Raw genomic sequence first — 21,408 nt, forward strand, 5'->3', positions numbered from 1 at the left:
GTGGAAGCTGGCTGAAAAGATACCCTTCATTCAGATCCCAGGATTCCTGTAAAACATTACCTCCTGTCAGACAGGTTTACAGCCTTAAAATTGTACATAAACAGTTCCAATTTCAATCTGGGGTACTAAGAGAACTGCTGACACCATTCTGTTTCTCCTGCTTGACTTGTTTCTAGCCTTTGACACTATTGACCAACAGCTAATAATAAAAAGACTGCATGTAACAGGGATTAATTTCTATTCTTCATTGGATTATGTCATACCATGTAGCCAGACCACAAATGGTCAGGGTTTCTCCATTCTCTTCAACACCACCCACAGATCATGTAAGTGCCCCACGAGGCTTAGGAGTTGCCCTTCTTCTTTTTAATGTATATCTATCCTCAATCCCCAAGATAGGTAAGAGGCATGGAGATGGGGTTCCTCACTTACCAAAAAATGGTCTCAAGGTCCCTGAAGCCCTCTCAGTTTGTGATGATTATTTTCTTTGGAGGTAAAAGTATTCCATGTTGTTTATTTTTTGTGTTCCTATTTCTTAGAAAGATGCATGTGAATTAATTACCATCTTGTGGTTGTAGTCACTAGGAATGGTATGTTTATTTAGAGCTAAAGATTGGCTCAGGGGCTTGTTGATGGACATTTCTTTATCTTCTTTGGAATTATTTTGCAAGAAATCATTTTTATCAAGGAATTAACTCTTCTTGGAACTATTTGGAAGTTCTGTCTATTCCTATTGCCACACTTGTAATGCTAAGGTTGATGTATTTAACATGTTTACCATAAAGAGCTGGAAGGAGGGACACATACATATTAAAACACAAATACCAATTTTCACATTTGTCTTGCCCAGGAGCCTAATGTAGCAGATGCTTGTTGTTAGGGAAACTATTGATGAGCTTCTAGAAAAAACTGACAGGTATAGATTTGGGTCAGGTTATTGCTATAGATACAGGCTCCAGGTTTACATTAAGCCACCACTGCCAACCTTTCCCATGCCTGGAGGATGATAGTATTCACTCTGCAGAGGAAGGATGCACATTGAGCCAATAGATAAGGTATGTTTAATGTAGTGCAAATATGGCTATGTGTGGTGGTTGTACATGTGGGGTGGATATGAGAATGAAATAGCAGACAGTGTGCATTCCGAGGGTACGGAGTAGGGGGGATCCTGCACTGCTCACAGCATGGTCATGGGCAGTGCAGGGCACCCTCTGTTGGCCCCAGCACTGGCTTTCTACCAGCCTTTTCATGGCGGATTCCTGGACATCTAAAGGCTGGTGGAAACTGGACTTGTGATCAGCACGGTGGCGCTGAACTCAGCGCCGCCGTGGCTCACCATGACTCACCATGGCTCACCATGACTCTGACTTTTGCCACCCCGCCGGGAACCACGTCTGACAACCAGAGTCATAATGTGGTGGGTGAATGTCAGAGCAGAAAACCAGAACTAGACAGATACACTGTCCTGTGTACAAAGACTAAGGCCCTCATTATAACCCTGGCAGTCAAAGACCGCCAGGGCTGTTTTGGAGGTTGCACAAACTCGCATATTACGACTGCGGCGGCGCCACGTTGGTCCCGGCGGATTTAATCCTCCAGGGCAACGCTGCTTGCAGCGCTGCCCAAGGGATTACGAGTCCCCTTCCCGCCAGCCTTTTCATGGCGGTAGGAACTGCAATGGAAAGGCTGGCGGAAAGGGGAGTTGCGGGGCCCCTGGGGGCCCCTGCACTTCCCATGCCTTCACCATGGGAAGTGCAGGGGCCCCCTGGCACAGCCCCATAAAGCTTTTAACTGTCTGCACAGGAGAAAGTGAAAATCGCGATGGGTGCAGCTGAACCCGTCGCACGGCCGCAACACCGCCAGCTCCATTTGGAGCCGCTCCCATGTTGTGGCCGACATCCCCACTGGGCCGGCGGGCGGATACTTGGTTTCCGCCCGCCGGCCCAGCGGGGATGTCATAATGGCCACCGCTGGAGTGCGGCCGCACTGGCGGTTGCCGCCTGCCAAGGTTGTAATGAGGGCCTAAATCTTTCAACTAAATCAGTTCCTTAACAGGCAGCCAATGAAGGGTCTTAAGAGAAGCTCACCTCAGAAGCCAAAAAAGTACCTTGGCTGCAGCATTTTGGGCCACCCGCAGACGGTTCATGTGACGCTCCGCTGCTCCAAAATACAAGGTATTCATATCATTCAGGTGTGAAGCGATCAAAGCATGGATCACAACTTTCTCGCCTCCAAATGAAGGAGATGGAGACATTTCTTGAGGGTGCGTAGCAACGCAAGGTATTGGCCTACCACGTGGTTTCATGGAAAGGGAGTTGTTTACTTCACCCATAGATTTTTTACCACCAAGGCAGGAGGAGACGGGGCAGGCAGCTTAGAGGACCAAAGATCTTCCCACCAGCTGGGCACATGTAACCCATATGGAATAATTTCAGTCTTTCTGACTTCTCTCCATCCAGGCAAAAACCGCCCACATGCGGTCAGTGAAGGAGGCTGCAATCAAGGTATGAGAACCCTCAAAAGCCCTCAAAAGCAAAGAGCCGCTGAGTGTTGTCAGCGTAAGAGATGATTTTACAACCAAACGGCTCAACAACAGACACCATGGAGGCCATAAAAACGTTAAACAGAGTCAGGCTAAGGTAACAGCCCTGTGGGCCCCTTGGTTAACTGCCTTGAACTCCGAGGAAAAGGAATGAGCCAGACAGATTGACCTCTGGCAGCCAGAAAAGACACCAATCCCACAGAATACCCCCCACTTTTGCTGAATCAGTGCACCTAATTGCTCCACTGGCAATTCAAACTAATGAGGAACAAGGGTCATCCATGCCTGTTACCTCTCTGATTTGGCCAGAAGGGTCATATAACCTGTACATTTTGTGAGCTACACTTAAAGGAGCTTCATTTAGCCCAGTATTCCATTCCCAAAATAAATTTCTTCTATGAGTGTAAACAAAGATCCCATTTTAAAATGATGATGGCTTTCTCCTTGTCGATAGAGATTGGTAAAGATATCTTTCACAAAGGGTTGCTCAGTATGTAGGACAAACCTATAATGTGTGTTGGTGTGCTACTGTTTGGAAAAAAGACAGACAGATCACTGTGCACTATCTGGTGCTCTGGAAGTAAAGTTACCACTATGATGGAATACTACATCAAAGCACATTATTTCAGCAATTTCAAAACTAAGAGATAACAGAGTTTATACCAAAGCACATTATGTAACCAGAACGCATTCATTCTTTCTACTCTTTTTTTTCAACTTTGTTAACAAAATAAATAACTTTGAATACCGTGCCCCACCTAAAATAAGAAACAACGGTGAGGTGGGTGGGCTAATGATAGTCTCCGTTATCTTTAATAAAATCAAGATTCTCTCTGCGTGTTAATTGGGGAATCGTCATTTCATATCAAGACTTGAGTCTATCACTATGCGTGTTTAAAGCTGTCTACCATTAAGCTACTTACATGCTTCTCTGAACTCCGATAGAAATTTGCAAAGGTGTTAGCATTTAACCAGTCCACCGCTTTAAGGATCTCATAGAGAGTACCACCAGCCCAAAAACCCTTACTTACCGTAGCACCTCTTGCTGAATGAACAACAAAATGTGAGAAGTCTAAACCTGCTTCACTCATTATTGCTGTAATCCACCTGGCTATAGTGGCAGTAGAAGCTGCCTTGTGTGTTTTCACATAAGATATCAAAAGCTGGTCTTCACCATGACGTCTAAGCTCTAGCATTTTCGGTTCGTACACTTTCATGCAACTCCCCACACATAGCTTGGGACAGTCCTGGAATAAAGGATAATGAGTAGACAAATTCTTTGTTCTTTTCCGACCGTCAAAATGAGCAGCATCTGATGAAAAAATCCTGTTACAAACTTACATGACTTTAATAGCAGAAACCCTTCCAAACGATATTAAACAGAAAAGAGTTGCCAATTTTCGTGACATTTGTCTTAAAGAAAGGTAACAATTATTTAGCCAGAAATCAAAAAGTTTGATGTTGGAAAATGGGTTATTGGTAAGGTCAGGTAAGTACCTACACTAAGCAATAGGCCACTAACCTCCACTTAGGTCCAGTTCGGTCTCAGTAAATTAAATCTAGCTCAACCTTTGGTAGCATGGCAACGAGAGACAAGGCTTAATTTAGGAGACATATGTGTAAAGCATTTAAAAATCACAAAACAGTAAATAAGTAAAACACAGAACACAATAAAAATCCAACACCAATTTATAAAAATAGATTATATGTTTATCTTTAAAATTACACCAATATGAATAAAATTGGATAAGGGAAACCGGAGATGTGAATTTTTAAAGAATTAATGCTTTTTAGAGATTAGAAACTAATAGCGCCAATCTGGTCATCTGGTCGCACCTTCACCTGGGCACAGTCAAAGTTTGAGGCTGACTATGATTGAGCCCTGCTCGGCTACAGCTCGCGGGAGGCCTCGGGCAAAAGTTTACCTTCATACTTAGTTGTTTTTCTGGAGATTTTCTTCGGCGGACCAAGTCGCCAGTCCAAACTGACCTCCTGAAACTCTTCCTCGGATACGCGTCGCTGTAGCCCTCGGTGGAGATTTTTACCTTCGGACTTAGGCCCCTATTTATACTTTTTTAGTACTGTATTTGCACTGCTTTCTGACGCAAAAGTGTCACAATTGTATTTTGTACATTTGTGCTGCTTTTGTGTAAAAAAATGACACAAATGTTTTGCTAAAAAAGTTTTAATACGGGCCTTAGTCATTTTTTTGGAGATGAAAATCCTTCGACCGTGGCAAACCTGAATCTTCATCTGACGTCCCTGGAGCCCTCTTTGGATACACTGCCTGGGAGGCCCGGGTCAGCTTCCTATGTTCGGACTTAGTCACTTCTGTGGCTTGCAGTTGAGGCAAGCCAGCTAGAGTGGGTTGGTCCCTTTATGGAGCTTTTCTCCAAAAGTTCTCCAAACCTCCCCAAACATCTGGATCTTCTTCCAGATGTCCCTTTAAGGTTCTTTTGAGTTCCACAGCTCACCCCAAGGTTCCAAAAGCTCTGAGATGCTCCTTCATGGTGCGGACTACAACTCCCAGAATGCACCTGGTGCAAACTCCTTTTTGGCCACTAGACAGTGGTCAGCTGGTCAGTTTCTTCAGGAGTTGGTGCAGGGGACTCAGGTTAGCAATTTTTCACCTGTAGCAAACAGGGAGTCCCTCCTTGAACCAGTTGAAGCCAGGCAAAGTCCTTCTTGTGGTGAAGCTCAAGTGTGCAGCTGGTGCAGCCCTCCAGAGTGCAGTGTCCAGGTGCAGGTCAGGGGTCCAGAGGGCAGTCCTTATTCTCCTGTAGTTCTTCCTTGTAGGGATCTGGTAGGGATCTGAGGTGTGGGTGCAGGGCTGCCAGTTTTATCCTTGCTCTTGGGTGAAAAACAGGGTGGTCCTAGTTCTCTCCAATCAGGTGCAGGGTTGTTACCCCTGTGATGACCACTACCTGGGAAGTGTGGCAAAAATCATTCCCAGGGTGCAACATTCCCCAAAAATCCATCATGGCCTGAAAGTGATTTTTGGAGGTTACATCTGGCTCAGCCCACCCACTGGTGTGGCTAAAAATCTTACACTAAAAACACCCTTCTCCTGCCCTCTTCTAATCTAATCAAGGGGACACCTAATTGTCTGGGTTTGCAGGATGTGAGGGAGGTGCTGGGTTGCTCCAAATGTCCTTCTCTGCCTTTGAAGACCAGTTTAGCAGCCCTCCCCCTTCCTGCCTCTCCATCTGCTGAGGGAAGGTCTCCTCCCCCAGGCACATCTTTTTGTGTTGAGTCAGGCCACTTCACACCTCATCAAGCCAGCCTGGCCAGGCTGCCAGAGGCTGGCAAATCAGAGCAAAGCAGTTAAACACTGCAAGGCTAAAGTTGGCAACTTTTCAGGTAAATGTTTAAAACTTTTTACCTGAACAAGTTATATTTAATCCAACAATTAGAAGTTGTGGGATTTATTATAACAATTAGGTTGATACCAAGCTAGAGGTATCTTTAACTTAAGGGGACTTTTAAAATTAAAATAAAGTCTCCCCCTTCTAGCATATGGAGGGCATTCACTACAATAAGGAAAAACAAATAGACTGTTCTACCTCACCAGGGCTTATAAAACTATTTTTTATAAGATCCCAGCTTATAGTTACATGTCACCCTGCCCTAGGGGCACATAGGGCACACCTTACGTGTGACTTATATTTAAAAATAAGGTAGTTTAAGACTTTGGAACTTCTTTAAATTCCAAAGTCAAATTTGCATGTAACATTACTTTAAAAGCAGCCAGAAAGGCAGGCCTGCCTTTACAATGTCACTGGGCACCTCAGCAGTGCACCTATGGGGGCACCACTTATGCTGGGGTCCCTAAACCTACATGCCCTACCATATACTAGGGGCTTATAGGTAGGTTGACTCAGTCAACTATAATTAGCCTAATTTGCATACTCATTTTATACAGAGCACAGGACCTGGGACTGGTTAGTAGTACCCAGGGCACCATCAGAGTCAAGAAAACACCAGTATAAAGTGAAAAATGGGGGTAAAAAGTCAGGGGCCCTCTGCAATCAGCCCTGTTTTTGCACATTTAAAAACTAAATTAACATTCCCAAAGAGAAGTGTAACAAGGTCTAGGAGGTCTTATGATTTGGCTACCCTTCATCATCCTACAAATTAGTGGGTCTTTCCCAATTGTGGTGTCACCTATTAAGGCGTGACCAGCTGAAACACCCGATCTATGACAATTAATTGTCCTGTAAGATAACCCTGGCTGAAACAGTTCAGCTAAATAGTTTGCTAAAGCAGTCACAGGACCTCCCGCGGGATCCACACTCCTTTCCATTCACCAACTACACTATTTGCACCAAATTCCCTTATATCTTCTCCTAGTTCCTGGTGTCCATGACTCATCCAATAAATCCTTAGCCTTTCCAAAAAGGCCGGAGAATCATGCAGAACCCCTGATATTCTCCAAACAAAATGGTCCAGCTTTCCTTCTACCACTTAAGGATGTTCTTCTCAACCCGGGCTTATCAGCAAACCCTGACGTGCTGGGACGCGGTTCCTGTACAGTTAACTCCAGCACCCCTGGAAACCAAACCTACAAACTCCAAAAGGGAGCAACTTGCACTAATTTGCACTTCTTGTTACAAACTTTCCAGAGTACCCTCTGGATGATGGCGAATGGTGGAAAGGCTTAACACCGCTCTTAATTCCAGTCCTGGACAAACTCATCTACTGCATAGCTTCCAGGTCTGGTCTCCAGCTAAAATACCTGGGTATCTGACTTGTGAGCCTGCCGGCAAAAAGATCCCAATCTATTGGACCCCAAAGTTTCTGAATCCCCCTTAAAATTTCTGGATTCAACTGCCAATTACTTAAGTCCCTGAGGTGATGAGAATTCCTATCTTCCCTCAGATTCAACTTGCCTGGAATATGGGTTGCTGTCAAAATAATCTTGTGTTCCCAACAGAAATACCAAATTTCTCTTGCTAATTCCGCTAACTGCTTTGGTCATGAACCCCCTAGGCGAATGATATAGGAGGCTGCTGAGACATTGTGCATGCAAATCAGGACAACCCTGTTTGTCATGTGAGCCTTGAAGCTCCTTAGACCACTCAGACTTGCCATCAACTCCAAACAGTTTATGTATAAGTGAAATTCTAAACTTGACCAATGAACCCCTGTTTCTAAATTGTTCAGACGGGCTCCCCATCCCAAAGAACTGGCATCCGTCTCCAAGGTAAAATCTGGCACATTCTCGAAAATTGCTTTGGCGTTTCAATACTCTAAACTGTTCAACCACCATTCCAAATCTGAACAGGCCTCTGGAGATAACTCTATCGGATCTGTATACCAAAGGGTCTTGTGTAAACTAACTCTCTTCAGTCTCTGCAGAGCCCTATAATGTAGGTGACCTGGCAAAATAGCCTGAATCGACGAGGACAGAAGACCAATTATTCTTGCTGGATCCCTAATAGTCACAATCTCCTTTCCTAAAACATATCTCACTTCCTGTCTTATCTTATTTATCTTTATCTGACGTAAAAGAAGTTGAGCTTGTAGTCTATCTACCTGAAAACCCAGAAATTCCAGTGACTGACTTGGAACCAGATCTGATTTTTCTACATTGACAATGAATTCCAGGCTCTCCAAGAGTTCCCTTGTCAATTGTAAATGATTGAGAAGATCTGACTTTGCCTCACTCATCAACAGAATGTCATCCAAATAAATTATGAATCAAAGTCCTCTCCCCCTTAAAAAGTGCACCACAGGTCTTAAGACCTTGATAAAACACCAGGGAGCAGAGGAAAGACCAAAGGAAAGCCAACAGAACTCGTGCAACACTCCCTTCCATCTGAAGTGGAGGTATCTCTGAGAACACTCTGATATAGGGATTCTAAAATATGCATCCTTCAAGCCTAGTTTCACTATCCAATCCTTTTCCTGCAAAACATCCCAAAACAAATGGATCCCTTCCATCTTGAAGTGATCATAGACCAGATATGTGTTTAGTGCTCTGAAATGTATAACTGGGCACCAATCCTTGTCCTTGTTTTTTACCAAAAATATTGTGCTCGGAAAACCATTGTGTGAGTCTGCTACCTTCACTTTTGCACCCTTTTTGCAACATTTGGGAAACCTCCACAACTACTAGGTTCATTCACTCTATATCAAAGATAATTTCTTGGGGTTGGGATGTGTGCAAAGGAACCTTCCAAAAATCTATGCTGAAACCTGATACATTTTCTAGAACCCAGGGATCGTTTGTTATATCTCCCCATCTGTGATCTAATGTAAATTGATCCACCTACCTTCAGAGATTGAATCATACGATCTCGTCTTTCTTCCTCTAAACCTCAATCTTCCCCTTTGTGCGTAAAAACCTGGTGAGGTCTGGAGACCTCTGATGCAGCTCCTGGAACCTTGAGTGTACTGGCTCCGTCCATAGAATTGGAACCTTTTGAGACCTTGGCCGGCAGCAAGTCCCATCCTGTCAGCCTTTCCAAAAATACATGCCCCAAACACACATCTTAAATTATACTATGCTTTGCTTAAATTGGTAAAGGTGGTGACATACTTGTTTAACAATTTAATAAAATCACGCCCAAATAGGAGGCCTCCAAGCTCACCTTTTGTTTCCATATTAGCCAATTCTGTGAGTTTTGGACTTACCCTTAAAAGGATGGCTTTCTTTCAGTTATGAAAGCTGCGTTGGCATTTCCCAACATACAAACTACCCTCTGGGTCCAAACTCTGAGGAGCTCCAAATCTATCTCAGAGTCATTCATATGTGCCTCCTCGGCAATATCTAAAAATCAAGCCAATGAACCCATAACATCTAGTAGAAAGTCCTGACATAATTTCAGGCCCTTCCTTGGATCCGTGGCCTGAATTAAATAGGAAGTGAACAGTTCGTGATCCAGGTTTAGTGTCAGACATGCTTTGTCATCAATGACCAGTCTTGGGCATTCAGCCCTCATCAAGTTTTTTCGCTCCCTCTCGAGGGGTGTCCTAACCCACTGCTTAATAAATCTTGCCACATGTGTAAGTGGCCACCACTTTTAACTGCAAGGATGTTTAATGGACTCTGGGTAAACATTTGATTGCCCAAAGGGTCTTTAATATGTATAGTAGAAGAGGTACCCTGAAAATCATCCAGACTGCCCACAGTGTCTGGGTCCTCCTCAGTGTCAAAGACAAAATCATCAAAGCCCTTCTCATTCTTATTGGCTTCAAACATATCCAGGCTAAACCAATCCTGGATGTCTGTTGTGCCGTGAAGGACAATATACTCTCTTATGCCACGATGGACACCAACATATTTTGTAGCGCTGTGGCTACCTTGGAGTCTTGTAGGACTCAGGCTACCGTGCATTGAGGACAGAGTGCCATCCCGTCTTCTCCTTGACCCAGTATCTTTGGGTCTGTCAAGATGCCTTGTCTTACATAGGGCTTTACTGCCTTTTCTGTTTCTGGTTCTAGAGGGTCCTTCATCTTCATAGATAGAGGAGTACTTCTCTTCTGAAGGGGCACTCCTGTTCCTCTTGGTTATTGTGGCCTCAACTGCTTTTTTAATTGAGCTTTCCAGCCCTTCTTCAAAATATTTTTTTTTAACATCCATCCATATTTCAACCTCCATCTAAGGTAAACTACTCTCCTAAGCCATGCTTTTGAATTAAGAAAGCGTATAAGGGAATGAAATATTATAATATTATCTTTAATGTTCCAATTGATTAGAAATATTAAAATAACACTAATTGGTATAATCTTCCCTCTTTCCTGAGAGGAAAACACTGAATAATTATGTGAGGCAGAGCGTTGATTCAACCAACATTGTGTTTTATTTTAAAGCGGTACAACTATGACAACCAGACGTAGAAACAAATGTACAATGTAGTAGTCCACCCTTGCTTTCTATTGCCGCAAGCAATTCAGAAATAAGCAGAAAAAAAAGCATCACCACTGTGGCCGGGTTCACAAAGAAAACTCTGCTGATTCATGCCATGAACGTCCTGACCATGCTGCGGTAGGTGTAAGCAGCACTTTTGGGGTCAGGGGGCAGGTTGCAACGGACTCTCAGCATGGCAGAGCCTCTCAGTTGGGTCCTTGTCTATCAGGAGGCCCACCGGGAGTTGGAGGTCACTCCGGAAGCCCCCATGCGGCAGAGACTTATCTTCTCATCTCAGTCTCTTCCTGTGTGCCAGAAGCTCCCATTGGGAGTTAGATGCTACACAGGGATGCAATCAAAAGGATTATCAGAACGGCACGCTACTAGCACAAAAAAGAGCTTTTTAAAAAAAATAATCCAGACTCACATGAAAAATGGGCAGGAAATTAAGGGGAAAAAACTATAATAAGAATAAAGTATACACTATTAGTGATAAGAGAACACGAATAGATGAAACCAAAAAACTAAGAGGTGATTCCATAAACTGGAGCAATATGCACAGTATGTACTGAAGCAATACAAATAATCAATACATTCTATAACTATAAACACAAACAAAACATATTCAGTTAGAGCAGAAATTGAGTACTTATCAGATTGGGAGCAGCTAATAAAAGAGGAAGATGGTTGTTGTTATGGTCATATATGCTGTACCAGGGTTACAAAATTGAATATTTTTCTTTATGATGTATGTTTCTTCTTTATAGGGCTGCATGTTGGGGAAGCAATAAAGGATTTATACATAATGATAGCCTCCAGTCTTTTAATGAAATCTACAAGTGGTACGCTTGATTTGGTCACTAATGACGGGGACAATCATGTATTATGTTTCCAATTTAACCTTGTCTTTATTTTAGGAAATGACTGAGCTTAAACAGCTACCTAAACACAAAATAAAGGCTAATGTTAAATATTTGTTGGTAGTGAATTTTGCAAGGTTTTGAGTGATCTTGGATTTAATTTTTCTGGTGATAACGACTGTGATTCTGTTGTGCTTCCAGAAGCAGGATGTGATATTCCACTTGTGTGACTCAGGCATAGTGAATGGCTCAGACACTTACCTAAGACATTTTAAGAATTTATGTTGTATTATTTTCTCTCATTGGTAGTTTGGTTTAATTGGTAAGTTGTGTGGCATAGTTTAGGTGTAGCGTACGGTTTGTGTGGGATGAACAGGGGAGTGGAATCTTCTAGAATCCATCTAGAATGGCAAGTGCACATGTATGGGTTTATGGATGTTGTGTCTGTAGAATGTCAATGTGGAATGCAGTTTGTGTTCAAAAGACAATTGAATGTGGAGTGTGCAAATCACTGCATGGCCCTATCGCTCATTTTACAATAAATTTAGAGACTCATATCTTACTTGTTACCTCAGTGTCTAATTGTTTAAAAGTAGACAAGTTTGTTTGCTATAATACCCATGCAGAAGCCATGCATACAATTATGAATACAGAAGCACTGCCAATCATCAGGTAAATTAAAGTTTTCATGCCTACTATTGAGCAAACATTTGTGGAGGAAGTCAAGACTTGCTCCCATGTCCATATTAGCACAACATTGAATGCATTACAAAACCTTGGATATTGTTTTTTGCATAGGTTTCGTTCTTATGCAGAATGAGTAACAGAAAATTAGGTTAATACACTAGCCCTGTATGCAGCTTTAACACTGCTACACTTGTTTGAAAGTTAGGTCAAAGGTGTATTCATCTTTAAGAAATCAAAAATTTGATAAACACCCATCCTGTTCATATAATAAGGACCTAGGCCAACTGTACGCTACGTGGTTCACATAGGCAATCTTGCAACCTTACAATGATCACAGGATCACAAAGATGAGAAAAAACGCAATGCCTCATTTGAGCCAGGAGTTGCTGGTTGGGGTCACTGACACTCCTTTTTGCGAGCCAGCACTTCTTTTTCTTCATCAGACATTTTCTCAGAGCAAGCGGGAAAACACAAAAACAAGAATGAAGGAGGAAGAGAAAGAAGCAAAAACTGTCACCAATGGAGAAAACAGGAAGCTACTAGAGTGAGATTAAGGGAAGGGATTTCTGAGAATGGATAAAGAGGCATGAGGTGGATTGAGTACTAAGCTCCTTGGTATTCGTAGTGGTGACATTTAATAGTGCCAGTCGCTAAGGCACCAGCATTCATTATTTACAAACCAGGCACCCACAAAACGAATTGCCAAGATTGCTGACACCTGCAAAAGACAAAAATATACTGAAACACGTGATGGAGCATTTCAGGTATGCTCTAAAGAAGGTGAACAGATCTTTTCACCCTTACAATGTGGTAAGAGAAGCCAACATCTCATATCAAAACAACATTCAGATTTACAGTATGGCCAATTTGGCCACACAAGGAAAACCCAAGTTGAGAATAAAGTTAAAGGGTTTTATTACAAGCTTATTCTTAGGTTAATGTAGCTAATTCTCAAAACCAAGCTATAAAGACACAATCACCATAGGATGGTCCAAATGATGAAAGAAGTTTAGGTGCAGGAACATCAAGCAAACTAAACATTCAATTAAGGTGATACAAAATAACAGGAGAAGAACCTGATGTTCAGAAAACAAATGCTGACCAACACTCCTTAACATGAAGGCAATCTAAGAGTCATCTAAGTTAGATAATTAATTAAGGGGAAATCTGTGATAATAGAAAGTCCCTTATTGAGATGTGCTGGGCTGCAAGACATCGGGACAAAAGCTAAAAAGGAAATAAAGGGCAAAAAGGAATTTGGAAAAATGACATCTGGGGCAAAATGAAGCTAACCAAAGTTGGAAAAAAGTAAGTAGAAAGGGAAGGTGTCATCATTTCAGAAGCTCAGTCAAGAGTCTTCTCATTGGGTCAAGAAAAATGTATGTTTTTTCAATTAGCATTGGGAATGTGAGTGGCAAGGTCAAAGAGGTATGTACCTCTCAAAATCCAAAGGAAAGAGTCCCCCGAATCCATCTGAAAATGGTAAATTGTCCAAAGCAGATTGTGATTTTTCCGTTAGCAATGCCATACAGGTCAAAAGATTTCCTTGTCCAGTTATAACACATCATGCGAAATGCATCTGCAACACCATGGAAAGTTCCCAAGTCTGGCGTTGGAAGGCATCCATCTTTGCTCTCCTGTGCATCTTTGCCACAAATAACGAATAGGGTCCATCTTTACATTCTTTGCTTCTCAGTGTACCTTTCGCAAGGTTACTTTCTCAGGCTCTCTATGAATAAAACAATATCACATCTATTTACAAAAAAACATTTTAAGGGAACGACAACTGGAAAGAAGTGACACATTAGTAATAGAAAAACAGCTTTCTCATATTCTGCAAGTCTGAGGCCTATCAAATCAGTATGGTTAATTAAAGTAGAATCGAATGAAAATTGCACCTTAAGTATAACACACATAAACATGGTAATCGTAAATCCATCATTAACAAATCCTGTCTTCCTTCATGTTACAATAAAATAACTTGTTACAACATGTCAATGAATATAACGGGGAACTACAAATGTAAACAGTAGCATACAACATTTAAGACATTTTCATGAGGAAATCATTTCAATGAAAACTGTTTCTTAAAATCATTTGGAAGTATTTGAAACCAAAATAAATGATTATACTTAGATTAAAATAGCTATATTGCATCCTATTAAATCACTTGTCTACAGTGAATGCACCTTAAATATATGCTTTCAGTGCACCACTTCATAGTTAACTTGTTATCAATTCACAAAATATAATGAAAATATGTTCATGTATAGATCATCATTGACACAAAAGGTAACAGCCAAATCTCAGCTGCACCACATGTAAGCAGGCATCTCAGTGAAAGATTCTATGAACCACTTATCTCCGAAATAGTTGATAATCTTCTTCTAGTATTATTAACGTAAACAACCTTTCTTCTATACAAAAGGCAGTTTTTCTATACTTTTAGAGTGCCTATGGTGGCAGACCTCAGGGATGTAGACACAGTCAATTTCTAGGCTTTGAAAGCCTGATTCCCATTTAAGGATTGTATTTAGCATTGCGTCTATTAGTTCCATATTATTGGTCAAGTCTTAATGTGCACATTTTTCCATTTTTCCTGTCTCTATGTACACCTGTATTTCCTCACAAACTGACAATATCTCCTCACTAGTGCACATATTTCCGCACAAGTGCTATTAGGCTCTGAAAATAGATGCAGCATTTTCTAGTCGGTTAAATGTAACACCGTTTCTCTCACAGATTTGATGCTCGAATCTGGATAATGTTGTCCCTCAATTTTTTTCGTACAGCTTAAAAGGGATGTGAAAGTTGTGAAAAAATGCATTTTCTCACTTTCTTACTGTTCCCTGGCAGATTAGTCGTGTTTTTCATTTCTATTAAGTCCTACCTGTGCTAACAGAAGACAATTTTAGACATCATTGCCAGAAAAATCAAAATAGTTCGTGCATACCATAGCTCAAAAAATTACAATTGAGTCGACATAATATGTTCTTTAATCTTGCAGGAAAATTACTGCATTTATTAAATACGGCACAAATGATAATAACACTGGTATAAATAATTTATTAGAAGAAATTATAGCATTATACTGGACCATCACTTTTCCATATTCCAATTAATGTGACTTTTTATGAAAATTAACTTTAAAAAATGGCAGTGATCTATGCTAATTGCACAACGTTACTGATATCACTTCACTTCATTGTAAGGTCACTTCTAAATGTAATATATCACGGATAGTCATATTCATAAGACTCTCAATTCGTCTTATCCTGATCTTGCATTCTAATGTAAAAATGTTTTATTTCAAATGGCAAAAGGACCCTTTTGCATGCAAATATGATGATAATGTATGGAAATTGGTCCAGGAACATGCCTTAGATGTGTTTTCTGTGCAATCTTCTATTTGACTTACACATTAAAAAGGCAATTTTGCTTATAAGTTGAGTGGCCATGCTGTGAGAATGTTTTTTGACGAGCAGAAGTAAAAAGTAGGTAGAAAGTAAAGATGTATAATAAAACAGAGAGAGAAAGGGGAATGTGAGCAGAAAAGAGTGAAGGTCATGGGAAAACAAAGTGGGAATGAAGACAGGGGAAAGAGAGAGCAAGAGAGTTCTCCTGTATAATCATACACATTGCGTCGATGCTCATTAATGATCATTTAGTTTAATTTTTTAACCCAAAATGCATACAATATTTCACTTCACCTAAAAACCAGACTAGACCAAGAATTAATTGGACGGCTTGTATGTAAAAGAGTCAAAGCTGAAAAATAGTAGGTTTCCCTAGGTGCCGGCTGAGCTAGAGGCCTAGATCCACAGCTAGGCAATTTGCACAAAACACATCCGTTTTCATTGGAAAAATGTGATATGTCCACATTGTGTTTTGGGGCATTTCCTGTCGCGGGCATTAGGCCTACCCACACAAGTGAGAGTTGGCCTGCCGTAGCTTCAGGGGTGATATATGTGTATCACTTGTCAACAAATTCTCCAGTGTGGGGCTATGCTTGTTTGTGAAATGGTGAAAACTGATGTTTTCTACTGTAAACTAAGACCGGCAGAACCAATAGGTTGTGCGTTTTTAGGAAAATTAATGTCATCCTTCTTTTCATGCTCTTCAAAAGCTGAGGTTAGCACTTTACAATGCAGTGTTCAGTACCTCGCTTGAGTTAGACACTAGTGTTTTCTGTAGCAGACTGCAGTATAGTAAGTTGAACAAGTCCTTCAGGCATATCTTATCCGTCTTTTACAAAACAGCCATCCCAAGGCAGGAATAAGATATATGCACTACAGTGTCTGAGGTAGATTAGATATAGTAGGTTAGGTATGGTAAGTTAGTATGGTAGGCAATGCAAGTAGGTTAGATATGGTGGGTTACGTATTGTGGGTCGGGAGGAAAATAATGGTAGGTAAGCATCTAGTAGGTATGGTAGGTTAAGTTAGGTGCACAGGTAAGTTAAATATGTAGGTAAAGAAGGGTAGGTACATATGGTATGTACGTTTGGGTAAGCGTAGTTTAGTTATGAAGGGTTTAGCATGGGAAATAGGTATGGATGGAACGTAAGTAGGTTTGATAGGAATGTTTAGTACATGGTAGGTATGCATGGTAGGTTAGGCATGTTAATTTATGGTAGGTAGGTTAAGCATTATACTTTAGATATGGTAGGTGGGTACGGAAGGTATGGTAGGTTAGGTGTGGTAGGAATGTAGGTTAATTAAAGGAGATTCAGTTGGATAAGTATGGTTGGCACAGTAGCAAGGCATTTTTTGAATATGATAGCAAAGTAATAATGATAGAATAAATGGGGCACATAGTTTAGGTAGATATGACAAGTTGTTATCGTAAGTTATGGTAGGTATGATAGGTTAGGTTTAGTGTTTGCGCTGTTAACCCATACTCTAGACAAACAGATACTGTTATTAAAAAACATACTTTTTTGCTTTTAAAAAGAGTGTTTTTTTTATAGTTAAATGTGTACATTATGTACGCTTGTTGAATACAACAGACTTCTAGAAATATTTAAAAAATCCAGTCCTGTTTGAGAAGGCAAGTAATCGTATATTAATGCAATTGTGTTTAAATGCCTTTCGTTATATTAATAATAAAACAATGAAACAACAATAATATTATTATTATTATTAATAATAATAATAATAATAATAATAAAAATAATAAAACATAATAACTACAACTGTTATTATTATTATTATTATTATTATTAACAATAATAATACAAACACTGCGACTAATACTACTGCTAATAATAACAATACCAATGCAAAAAGTGCTATTTTGCTGACCAGGCTGCATTAGCAAAGGTAGGCTGCGCCCTTAATAAAGTAGTGTGAAATCGAAACAGAAGGTACATTTTACATTGGATTGGGGGCACTTAAAAGGTATACAGAGCCAAATATTGCATATTAGTGTGCTGCATCTTTATGAAAGTCTGTTATCATGACAACAACCTAAAATAAATGAATATGCCAGGGCGATAAATGAGTTGCACTGTGTCTTTATTTTATGAGAAACTTTTTCATCCAAACCGAAAGTGATAAAACCATACATTAACAATTACTTTTTGTTATGTCATCAAAGTAAATATTTAGAAGAACACAAACTGGTGCTCAATTTTAAGCTATATGTTATGTTTAACAGAAGGACTATTTGATCCCTTCTAATTGAGCAAAAACAGGAAAATGTGATCACGCTCAAAATACAACGGCATTTACACACAGCCCGTCTTAGCAATGGCAAAGTGTGAAAAACACTAGAAACCCCTTCTCTGTATTGGTTTATACTTCTTTTTGTTGTATTGCTGACAAGAGTTCTGCACCAGAAACTAAAGCTTGCTTTAGTGAGACCCAAAAACTGTGCATGCTCCCAAGAATACAGTGTTACATTCACAACACAAATTATTGCTACATAGCACTGCGAAATCAATGGTATTTTTGCAGCTTTAATAACATTGTGTGTCATTTAACGAAACGCACAATGCTTTTTGAAATTTTGTTTCATTCAGATTGACTTAATCAAGAACCCATTGTGAGAAAGTGCCTCTTTTACCATGGTCCCTCTCATTTGCTTTTGTGTGAAAGTGGGTTATTGGTTGAGGAGAGTGTGAGACTTTCTCAGGCAGCAACTACAATCTCTTTCAGGGTGAAACACAAAAACTCCCTACATTAAACTGTGCTTAACCCTATGGTAGCTTGACACCAAGCAGTCAGGCTTAACTTAGAGGCAATGTGTAAAGTATTTATGCAACACTTAAACAATAATAAACTGAAAACATAATGCAAGAACTCACAAATTTAGTAAAATAGAGTGAAATTTAATAAATGATTTGACACCAAAATAACAACAATCCAATTAATAAAACTGGAGATATGCAGTTTTACAGGTTTAGGTAAAAATAACATTGACTGGTCACACCGGACCATGATAATTCAACCTGACCCTTATCAAGCGTGGGCCTGATACAGGGACCAGGTTAGGTCTGCAGAGAATTGTTCCTTATGTCCTGGATATAGGGAGGTGTGTTTTTGAGGAGTGATGTGGGGTCTGGCAACAAGTTGTGTAATGCTGTGATGGTTCTTGTTAGACCTGACAGCCTTAGGGTGGTCACCCCTAACATTTTGCCTGCCTCCCTCCTCTTTTTGGATACAGTTTTTGCTGGTTTTAGGACTCTGCACACTTTACCACTGCTAACCAGTGCTAAAGTGCAAATGCTCTCTCCCTTTAAACATGATGACATTGGATAATACCCAATTGGACTATTTAATTTACTTATAATTGCCTTTTACCCTGGGGCTAGGGCCAAAGTGAGGCTTGTCTCCAAAGGCTATTTATAGAAGGAGAGTCAGGTCTGACTTTCCCTTGTATCCAGACTTCAGAATTAAGAAAATGCAGTGTTCCCCACTGTGGAAAGATGCTGCCAGTCTATCCAGCTCTAAAATTAAGGTAAAAAAGATAATTTTCTCCCCTCAAGCTGTCATTCATTTAGTTTCCACAGGCTCATGAATGTTTTTCTTTTTTTATGTGACTAAAGCACCATTCTGGGTCAGATAGTGGCGGGTTATGCCTTAATATAACTTGCTCCCACGAATACTAATTTTAATATAAGCTTATTCACTGAATTGAACCTCCTTTTTTCCAGATACCAATATTCGACATCCAGCTGAGGCTTTAATAATTCCAACCTTTCACCAGTGTGTATATTATTTTAAATATACCCTGTTTTGTTTCTATAAATCATTGCACACTCCTTACAGATGGTCTTTTCCTTGACATTTTCATAATTGAGACTTAAAATCCACCTTTACCATTGAAAAGGAATTAAAATACTATTCCTCAGATGCCAAACTTTAATTTCTTACCTGCTGTCAATCAAAAGCTAGCACCTATTAAATGTAATAAGGTAACCCAGTGTTCTCCTATGGGAGAGGTAGGTCTATCAGTAATGAAGTGAAAAATAATTGTGATTTTTGCAGTCCAAAAACAAGTAAAACTTAAATGTACCTGTCAAGCTTTTTTATTACACTGCACCCTGCCCCATAGGCTGATGTGCGACAGGAGGAGGACAGGCCCAGGGAACCGACTCTCCACGAGACACTCACCAACGCGCTGGGAGCATACCACCATTCCCAGGAGACCATGGTCCAGATACTCGCCAAGTTGCAGGAGACCCAGCGGCTGCAGGAGGGACACTACCTGGGGATCAGGGAAGACTTGAAGGACATAAACACCACCCTGGTCACCATTGCAGGGGTGCTGGCTGACATGGCCAACACCATGAGGGAGGTAGTGGCACACCACCGGGCCTCTGACACTACCCAAACTGATGAACAGCCTTCCACCTCCGCTGCCGCTAGTGGACAGGAGGCCACAGGACTAACAGGCCACCAGCACCCCATCCCCTGCAGAAGGTGAACCACCCCGCAAACGGTCCCTGCGATCCAGGCAGAAGCCAGAGAACATTGCCAAGACCCCCACCAGGAAATAAGACTCTCCTGAATGTCACCCTTGTGTCCCACTCTGTCACCCTGTCCACCTTGAACTGCCATTGCTTCACTTCCTATGTCCCCTTGGACAATGCACCTTTGTTACAAATAGACTGGACTACAACCTGGACTTTCCTCCATCATCACCCCAGCCCATTGCACATCCCACTCTAATCATTAGCACTGAAATGAACACCATTTGAAAAAAATACATGTATGGAGTCTGTCAAATCATTTATCCATGTATTCATTTAACAAGCTTTAAACACTGCAATATAACTGTTCAGTATTGTATACATAAGAATGACCTGTAGTTGGCTGCAGTCAACACACCAGGAGTGATAGTGGGACACAAATATCTGAAAATAGAGATGCCAAAGGGTACAGTAAGTGGCCATTGAAGTGGGAATATCAGCCTGTCAGTAACAATGTCAAATACAAAACTGACAATGTAAAGTGTAATTACAGTGTCCTACCTGTGTGTCATTGGAAGTACTGTCTTATAACAGCACTTCTGTTGTCCTCATCCTCATCCTCTGCCTCATCATCTTCACTGTCCACTGGGTCCACTACTGCCACACGCCCATCTACAGGCTCATCCTCCTACAGAAAATGCATCTGGCGACGTAAGGCAAGGTTGCGCAACATACAGCATACCACAATGATCTGGCACACCTTCTTGGGTGAGTAGTACAGGGATCCACCTGTTAGATGGAGGCAATGAAACCTGGCCAGCAAGAGGCCGAATGTCCTTTCTATTATCCTTCTTGTTCGCCCATGTGACTCATTGTAACTTTCCTCTGCCCTTGTCCTGAGATTCCTCACAGGGGTCAGTAGCCTTGAGACGTTGGGGTAACCAGAGTCACCTGCAAATATCAAGGGACAGCTGTTAGACACACACTTACCCTTAGAGCCCACATCATACCCATACACCAACATCCACTGGGTGGGAACAAGGGCTCCTCTATTAGCCACATCCTGTTCCTGTGGAGTTGAGCCATCATATATGGGATGCTGCTATTCCTCAGGATAAAGGCACCATGCACAGACCCAGGATACTTTGCATTGACATGGGAGATGTACTGGTCCACCAGGCACACTATCTGCACATTCATGGAGTCTGCTTTCACTGTGACCAAAACCTCCACCTGGGGGAAAACAATATAGCTGTGCATATGTTTAATCAGGGCAGACAACATTCTGGTCAGCACTACTGAGAACATTGGCTGAGACATTCCTGCTGCCAAGCCCACTGTCACTTGGAAGGAGCCATTTGCCAGGAAATGGAGCACTGATAGAACTTGCACAAGAGGGGAGATCCCATTGGGGCGATGGAGAGCAGATATCAGGTCAGGTTCCAATTGGGCACACAGCTCTGTGATTGGGGCCCTGTCAAGTCTGTAGGTAATGTGCCTGCTATCCATTGTTGCCAAGTCCACTAGGGGCCTGTACACGGGGGGATGTCTC

This window comes from Pleurodeles waltl, chromosome 8, assembly GCF_031143425.1.
Source record: "Pleurodeles waltl isolate 20211129_DDA chromosome 8, aPleWal1.hap1.20221129, whole genome shotgun sequence".
Lineage (NCBI taxonomy): Eukaryota > Metazoa > Chordata > Amphibia > Caudata > Salamandridae > Pleurodeles > Pleurodeles waltl.